At 46.1% G+C, this 8,998-nt stretch overlaps 1 protein-coding gene across 2 annotated transcripts in view; it reads right to left on the reverse strand.

The window, feature by feature from the left end:
• Positions 1-8,998, reverse strand: part of RALY (RALY heterogeneous nuclear ribonucleoprotein) — a 591,199-nt gene that overhangs the window by 108,998 nt on the left and 473,203 nt on the right. The window contains exon 1 of one of the 2 annotated variants that reach the window (XM_019513100.1): positions 3,650-3,901. The exons of the other annotated variant lie outside the window; for it this stretch is intronic. The gene's annotated coding sequence lies outside the window, so the exon portion shown is untranslated. Of the gene's footprint in view, positions 1-3,649; positions 3,902-8,998 lie in introns of those variants that run through there. 2 annotated transcript variants of the gene reach the window in all.

Raw genomic sequence — 8,998 nt, forward strand, 5'->3', positions numbered from 1 at the left:
GACATCAGGAGGCGCGACTTCACTGTCAGGGCGGCTAGGATCTGGAACCAACTTCCAAGTGAAGTGGTGCTGGCTCCTACCGTGGAGGTCTTTAAGAGGAGGCTAGATGAACACCTTGCTGGGGTCGTTTGACCCCAGTACTCTTTCCTGCCATGGCAGGGGGTCGGACTAGATGATCTGCTCAGGTCCCTTCCGACCCTACTATGAAAATACCTATTTATAGTCTCACTGACATCCTGCCACACTTTTAGCTTCTCTCATTCCTTGGAGTCTCAGACCAGCAGAGACTTCCTATACCTGAAGAAGGGTGACTGTGCCCAAAAGTTTGCTAAGAACTTTTTTCCAACTACTCAGCTAGTCTAATAAAAGATGTCACATCCATGAACGACTGGTGCCTCCTGAGACTGGGGGGCACCATGGTGGTGAATGGTGAGTGGCGACTGCCTGCAGATGCCAGTAGTGGTGTCAGCGGCAGAGGACGAGGGGGTGGTGAGTGGCAAGCTGGGGACTGCCTGCCGACGCTGACAGCAGTGTTGGCGGTGGGGGGGCCGGTGGCAAGTAGTTACCGCTCGCAGAAGCCAGCAGTGGCCAATCCAGGGCAGGGGAAGAGGCATTTACCTGGCTAAAACAGGAATTGTAACATAGTTTGCTGAATTTGCTGAGGAGATTAGCAAATAGTACTGAAGTTTTTCTGAGTTTATAACAAAAGCTGGGATGTTTGCCTTGGGTTGGGAGGAACTGTCACACATTTTTTTTTCCAAAGGTGGATTCTAAGCTTTCTGTAGGCTGGAATAAAAGCCCTTCTGCTACAACCAGATAGCTAACTGTCCTCACGTGCAGACCAGGTGCAGAAGCTACAATTGTCTGTGATACTCCTTTATATTTTGGGTGGCCATTTCACTGATTCATCTGTGGCTTTCACAGCATGTCTGCATTGGGTGCAATGTTCTCATAATAATCTCTGTCCAGACTATGAGTTATGGCTGAGTTTCAACATCTGATATGTTTTCATTCTGTCTTGTCATCCTTATTCCCATGACAATCTGAAATAGAGGACAGGAAGGAGCCGAGCCATTTCTCACTCCATGAGCTCTTGTTTTCATTAGGCTCTGACCTGATTGATTGCAAACCCCTTCTGGTCACTAGTAAAAAGCCTGGGTGAATTTGTCGTCTCCACTCAGTTCCCTGTGAATTATAGTTTGCACCACAAAACATCAGCCTGTTTCTTGTGTATCCAGACAAGTAGCAATCTCAGCTACATAACGTCAGATGGAATAAAAACAAAATACAACGTTGCTTTGCTGGATAATGGCTTTGGTTCCCCAAGGGCGAAATTCACTGCTGTAAAAGACCTAGGCACTATGTAAGCCCAACAAATGTGGTGGTTTAGGGGGCTAAATTGAACAAAGGCCTCATACAGACCGTCTGCTCTGGGCTGACTTTTATCACAAAGGAGTACTCGGGGTTGTTCTAGCAAAGAGCACTTCCCTCCCTTTGTGCTACCTATCTGAAATTGCAAGCAGGAATTGATAGAAAGTGGCTGTCACACTGTGCAGCTGTTCACTTCCCACCCAGAACGATTTGGTAACCTAAGCCTATTTCCCCAGGGACAGGTGTTAACATCAATTATCACAACTTGATCTATATTGCCTGTTTCAGTCAGCAGAAAACTCAGGGGCTTAATGGTAGTAATTCTCTCCTGATCCTGGCAAGTCAGGGCTCAGGTACTTTGGTAGGATGGAGTGTGGGAGGTTACTTACCAGCAGCCTGGGCTGTACCTGCCCTAGACTCTGGGTGTTAGTCCCCAGATAGGTCGACTTTGCACCTGGCAAAGTTTTGCCAATGCTATGTTCACTTAGAAAAAAAATGCTTAAAAAAGCGATGGTGCCAACTCCCAACAAGCCGAGATAACGGAAACCTTCTGCACGCTTTCATTGTCACTGGGGATCAATCTCCATCCATTGGCAGGGTGCAGTTAGTCCTGCCTGTGGTGGAAGGGACTCCGCCTTTTCCAGGAGTGACTAACTGCCGATATACTGTGCTTATCAAGATTCTCTGGCACTCAGGGTTTAGGTGAGCTCCTCTTGAGGGGAATTTCTTTCAATATTAAAATCCATTTTATTCATAAAGTGAAGCTTTAAAAATAATATAGAAAAGCTTTTATCAGTTGGTACTTCATTAAAGCTTTAAGGCTACATTTTTAAAGTAGTCTCCATCCAGTTCCTGCATTTATGCTCATTTTCAATGTATGGCAAAGACCTTTTAAAAATGTTTTTCTAGCTCTAAGTAAATAAAAATAATTGACAGCACATATCTGCAGCCAAGGGCTGTTTTCCAGATGCAAATGAGGGCATATGGGTGGCAAACGCCTTGTTGTGCAGACAATCCAGCCTTTGCTCTGTGTACATTTTCAGTTCTGGAACTTAACTCAGTCTCCTAACTGCCCAGTGCTGCACCCAGCTGAATTTCTTATGAACAGCAGGTGTCACTGTTACCCTGGGAACACACAGATTTCAGCCCCTGGGTGACTTAGCTTTTAAGCAACTCCAATCCATTTTCCATAACCCCAAGTCATAATGCTTTGCTTACCTTGCCCGTGGTATTCCAGACAGCAGTTGAGAAGAGGATTCATCTCTCAAAACAAGGAGAGGATGCTGGACTAATAGCTCTGCAAAATTAAATCTCTGGCCTGGCTCTCTGTCAACCTTGCTATCTGATATCATGTCTGCTGCTGGGGTAGCTGTGCCCGTTACAAAAATGTTAGCAATTCAGTGAGATAATCCTGCCTCTCCCTCTCTCCAGAAGCAAGTGGGAACCATGCAAATATGTTACTTACAAGTTGCAAACGTATTGCATGAAGCTTGTGTCAGGAAAACCAGTTCAGAGAGGTGGAATATGAAACCTGCTTCTCAGCTCCATCTGGGGCAAGTGGCACAGAAAATGGATGCCTGGCTGCATATGCCACCTGGATGAACTTCCAGACACATAGCACTTTTCCTTCCTTCCTTTCCAAGGTGAGCAAAATGACTGTAAGAAGCAGTAAGACTATGATCACCTCAAGGGGGAGCGTCTCATGCAGAGTGCAGCTGGGCAGCAGCATGGGAAGGCCACCCCTCTGGAGAAAATGTGCTGCAAAAGCAGGATGTTTGTCTCAGTGAAGGCACCATAGTATGGGCGGAAGAAGCCTGCCTGGGGGGACCCATTCTGTGAGGAAAAAAGGAACAGGGGCCATTGTGGAAGCCTCCAGAAGAAATCCCTGTGGGGGATTGGCTAGGGAGGTCCTTCATAACACGGTTCCCCTCCGCCCCCGCAAGACAGAGAAACGGCTCACCCCGCCAGCTGAAGGCTGGAGGGAGCCTGGCTGCGGTGGTGCTCCCCTGGAACCTGCAGAGCCATGGAGAGAGTTGCTGCCGGCTCGGGGAGACGTCTGAGCCCACGTCCTTCCTGGAACGAGGAGGAGAGCTGTGCTGCGGCCTAACAGCCCACAAGCCCTGCACGGGAGGAGCGTGAATGGAGCAGGAGGCAGACGGACCCAGTCTGCCTGCGTGCGGGGTTGAAGGAGGTGGAACACAGGCTGCCGGGAGCCGGAGTGGCCACCTGGTTCGTGGTGGGGAAAGGCAGAGTTTAGAAGATGCTAGACCCTACTTACCTGGGAGGAGGCATCCTGTAGAAAGCCAGGACAAGGAGGTGACAAAGCCCTCTTCCAAGTGCCTGGTGGGGTGTGTATACTGGCCAAGTTGACTGCCCAAGCCAGCAGCTGAGACCCTGTGGCCTGCTGTGTCGGGGGAGCAGATCAGGGGAAAGAAGTGTATTGTGGAGACACCAGGAGGGAGTGACGGCAGGCACCGTGTGATGCCTGATGCAAGCACAGAGGGACCCAAGGCAAAGAGGACCCGCCCATGCTCAGGCATTGCCCCAGGCTGTTAAATGTGCAGAGAGCCATCATTCATCCTTGTGTATAAATTGGATGCCATCATTCATCCTTGTATATTGATTGGATGCATACGTAAGTAGGGGCAAGCCTATAAGTCTGTAACTCAGTGGTTCAATGTTGGTGCATTAATATCTATCTGTGATTAGTATTCTCCTTTTAGGTTATGGGTACTCAAAGGAAAGGTTATATGTTGTGACTATCATTACTGGGTTGTGGGTGTGTATTTTATGTTCTCTTCAATAGCCTTTATGAGTTAAACCTATTTGATTATTTGTAATTGATATTGTGTATAATTAAATCCTGTATATAGTTAACCCTGTTTGCAAGGCTCATCCTCTGTACAGAGAGACCCTTTTCTTGAGGAACCTGCTGCAGTCAGTAGAAGTGTTGGGCAAGGTCACTGGCTACCAGGCACCCTAGGATCCCGCTATTCGGTGGTGGCCACAGGCAGCACCGTGTACCTGGGTTACATGATAGATACACAATGGCTTTAAGAATAACATCTCAGCTAAAATGCAGTGCCTTTCTAACAGTGTATAACAACCCCACTCTATCACTGATGGTAGATCTTCTGTTAAACATTCCTAACACAGTGTCACAACACTGATAAACCTCCTTCTGCTGGATATTCAGCAAACTGTTGCTTTGGCTCCAAAGGCTGGGCCTGTGTTCAGGGTTTCTGCAGAGCTGAGGGCCTGCCCTGAGTCTCTAGACACACACGCAGGCTACACATTCTTTCTCTAGCATCTTCTTCTGAGGATTGGCACCCATGGTCTAACTGCCTAGGCCAGTGATTATCAACCTTTTTAGACTGCAGGCTGAGTGACCCAGTTTGGGTCAGTTGCAGGCAGGCAGGAGCCAGGGCCTAGCCTTGGCCAAGGATTTGCCCCATGGGGGCCTGGGGAAAATGACTGCTGCCACCACCTCTCCCCACAGTGGTGACCATGGCTGAAGCTCCAAGTCCATGGGCCACAGGCTGCTGGCCCCTGGCCTATGCCATTTGAGTACTGCCCCTAGTCTCCCTCATTGCCCGATCCTTTCCTAGCGCTTCAGCCTGGTGGGAGAGATGATCTCAGATAGGAGAATGGTGGCCTTTATCTCTAATAGAATATCAAGCATCCTTCATCCTTGCCACCAGTGGAGGAGATAGAAGCAGATACAAGCATCTACATAATGAGTTACCACAAGGATCAGTTCTGGCACCAACCATTTTTAACATCTATGTAGCTGACATTCTACCCACCACAGCTAAAAAGTATGCCTATGCAGATGACTTGGCCCTGTCCACCTTTGATGTGTCCATCCTAAAAATATAATCTGCCTTGTCTCAGGATATGAATACAGTAGCCTCTTACCTGCATCAGTGGAGTCTCAAGCTCAGTCAAACAAAAACCACTGCATCTACTCCACCTCTGTAACGCTATGGCACATAAGAGGATCAAGATTGACCTGAATGGTAATGAACTTCCCTTCACAGATAACCCAGTAGTAACTCTGGATCTACATCTACTGAAAACATCTAAGATAGTCAACTCTCACATTAGTGCTATAAGATGACTGGCAGGAACAACCTGAGGAGCGAATTTCACCATTCTAAGGACATCAACACTTGCACTAGTATATGAACCTGCTGAATATTGCTGTCAAGTTTCGGAGTGCAGTAGCCACACCAGCAAAGTTGATGTTGTTTTTAATTCAGCAATGAGAATAGTGATGGGGTGGGTAACATATACACCTGTCAATATGTTGCCAGTACTATCAGGGACACTACCTCCCTAACTAAGAAGACAGAAATCAACTCCTGGCCTTCCTCAGTGTGCCCAATAAAACCAGGAGCATAAGCTTTACAAGGTCTTAGAGTAACCAGTATCAGTACATAAGTGACTAAAGTTGAGAAAGAAATCAGACTCGTCAGCTGAGAAAATCATTCAGACGGGAGGTGCAGGTACTGTTGCAACAGTGTGGAGATGGGAGCAGTGCTCTGTGGGCATTTGAACAGCACCACAAAAAGTGGAATGAGACTGATCTTGTCTCACGTGCTTCATAAGCAACCTAACACCCTATCCACCCAGGTATGAGCTTCCCTGCAACTTATGGACTAAACTAAATAGGATTGGCTCTGGAGCTGGATGTTTTAATGTCACACACTATAATATTGGCTTAAAGGATAGTCCAATATGTGAATGTGGTGATGCATCACAGACTGCTGACCATGTACTCATGTATGCAGTACACCCATGTATCCAGGATGAAGACCTGGCAAGCGTCAATAATAAAGCAGTTGTGTGGCTCTGCCACATTAATATTATGTAGAGAGGGAAGGAAATGAAGTATATGAGAAAAGAAGAAGCCTGGTGGGCAATCTAATTTATCTCTGGAAACATGTGAGAGGCAAAACGTGGCATTATGGCTTTACAAAAGTTTGTAACACTATTAGTTTTTACATTAGCTAGCAAGTGTCTGTCTCCTCATCATTATGGAGTGTTTATTGGTCTTAGGTAAGAATTTTTAAGGTAGCCCGTAGTGATAGAAGTTGTAATTTGGAAAAGCTCCAATATAGAGATGGGGAGTTGGGAGATGGTCCCTCATGTCACTGAGTCAGAGAGACTAAAGGACTGCAGAAGACTGTTTATTGCTTTACAATTAAAACTTCCTCTTATTTGTTCTCATTTGATTATGCCTGAGTTTACAGAACCCAGTGATCACTACAGAGTCCAGTTCCTTCCTCTCCTCAAGCCTTCCTGCATATGACTTTTCCTCTGCATCGTAGCATCTCTCTTGCCAATTTGTTCCTCTCTGAAAAGGTCAGTAAGAGATGCATTCTTTAAAACTTCCAGCCACCTTTGCCAGGTGACCCTTTCATCAACTTCTTCAGGTAATGAAAGTCTCTCACCAGGAGATGTGTTGCTTAGTTACCCACCCACCTGGGAAGACCTGTTGTTCTGGAAGGTAGCCAAATCTTTCTCCAAAAAGTGCTTCCATAAAAATAGAAGATCATCAAAGTTTAACAAACCTCCACTGTTAGCCCCTAGTCAATGCTTGGAATTTTGATCCAACATAGAAATAAGCAGGCAAGAAAGAAGACAAACAAGTCCAATACTCAAAATGGAGTCGGCAGTCTGACACAGACAAACATACATAGTCTCCAGGACCCAACTTAATTCATAACTGTATATAGACAAATTTCAGTTTGCCATTTTAATTTTGAAAGTACAAAGGACAGGGAGCTCTATTCTTTTCCTAATTTAAAACCAGACTATACACAGCACTTGGGAATATGCAATAGGGAACAAGTCTTCAAGGATGCGTGTATGTGGCAGGGGAGGGGAGACATTCAATAGCCTAATAAATCTTTTCCATCTCTAACCTCTATGATTCTATTAACTTACCATTGAAACTGGAAATGATCTTCCTTCTAAATTCAATTGTAAAGAAGTTAGACTTTGTCTGAGGACAGTATCATTACATTTTTCTTTTCACTCCTACAGATTAAAATAGCCAGAGATATTTTTTAAAGTGGGTCTTGGCTGAGACATAATATCTGAAAACCTCTGGAAAAAACAATGGTGGAATTTTCACAGGAACCTAAGGGGGTCAGTCATCCACATCCTGGGAAGCTGGGTGCCAAACTTCCTTACGTCCTTTGAAATCCCAGCCCCAAAGAATAACAATAAAAACTTACCACACTGACTCTTTCTGTGTTATATGTTTGTACAGTGCTTAGCACAGTGGGGCCGGAGGTGGTACTGTAATACAAATAATAAATAATAAGTAGCTCCCAAAGTACTTTGTACAGATAAGTATGATTATCCTTGTTGTAGAGATGCAGATACCAAGGAACAGACACATGACAGCCAAGCATTTTCAAGTGCTTTCTAAGTTTGGATGTCCAATGTGAGACACCTTGGGCATGTTTTACATAAAGTGCTGAGCCCACTTTTGAAAATTTGGGCCTATTCCTATTTCTGTTCATCTCAAAAGCAAGGACAAACCTGCCCATGAGTTGATTAGGGAACAGAAATGTCTTCTAACAGGCCCAGTGGAGAAGAGTATGAGAAGGAAATCAGGAGACCAAGTCAATGGAGAACAAATGCTGATCGCCCCCAAAAGCTTCCTTAAGCACTTGTGAAAGAAGCTTTCACAAGGGCTTTCTGAAGCTAATTTTTGATAGACAGGCATGCATGATAAAAGAAAAACAAGAAGAAAGCCTGTTACTTATCTGGACCCATGCTGATAATGTCAGAAGATCCCAGAGCAGGATGGGAGTACACATGGTACAAAGGAAGCTTACATGGCTGCTGCTCTGAGTATGCGTGTCCTGATACTGAATAGCAGCTCTCAGTTTTGAGCTGCCAAAATCAGTTAAAAAATAAACTCATCTTGTTCCCACTGAAGCTAATAGCAGAACTCCTTGCTGACTTTAGTGAGTGCTGGTTTGGGCCAAACTGAGCATGTTAGATCCAACAAGCACAGCCCCACCAGGGGGGACGCCTTGTTGGACCTAGTGCTGGCCATGGGTGATGACCTGGTGAGGGGGCTGTGGGTGCTTGACCACCTGGGCGACAGTGATCATCGCCTGCTGGAATTCACCATCCAGTGCAAGGTGGCAAAGGCATGCAGTAAGGCAGCGGCCCTGGATTTTAGGAGGGCAAATTTCAGTGAGCTAAGGAGGATAGTTGGGAAAGCCCTGAGGTCCCGGAGGGGAGGGGAGACAGGTGTCCAAGGAGAGTGGTTGCTCCTCAAGGAAATGATCCTCCAAGCCCAAAGGAAGGTAATCCCAACAAGGATGAAAGGGAGCAGAAGGGCGCATAAGCCCCCATGGCTCACCAAAAGCATCTGGGAATGTCTCCTTGCTAAAAAGGTGGCCTACACCCAATGGAAAGAAGGGATCATCACCAAGGAGGGCTATTCTGCAGTTGCTTGGGGATGTAGGGGGGTAGTTAGGAAGGCCAAGGCAGAGATGGAACTGGGACTAGCTTCCCAGATTCAGGACAATAAGAAGTCTTTTTTTAAATACATAGGGGGTAAAAAGAAGGTCCCAGGTAATGTGGGGCCCTTGCAGGA

This window comes from Gavialis gangeticus, unplaced genomic scaffold (assembly GCF_001723915.1).
Source record: "Gavialis gangeticus isolate Ggan-Ray unplaced genomic scaffold, GavGan_comp1, whole genome shotgun sequence".
Classification (NCBI taxonomy): Eukaryota; Metazoa; Chordata; order Crocodylia; family Gavialidae; genus Gavialis; species Gavialis gangeticus.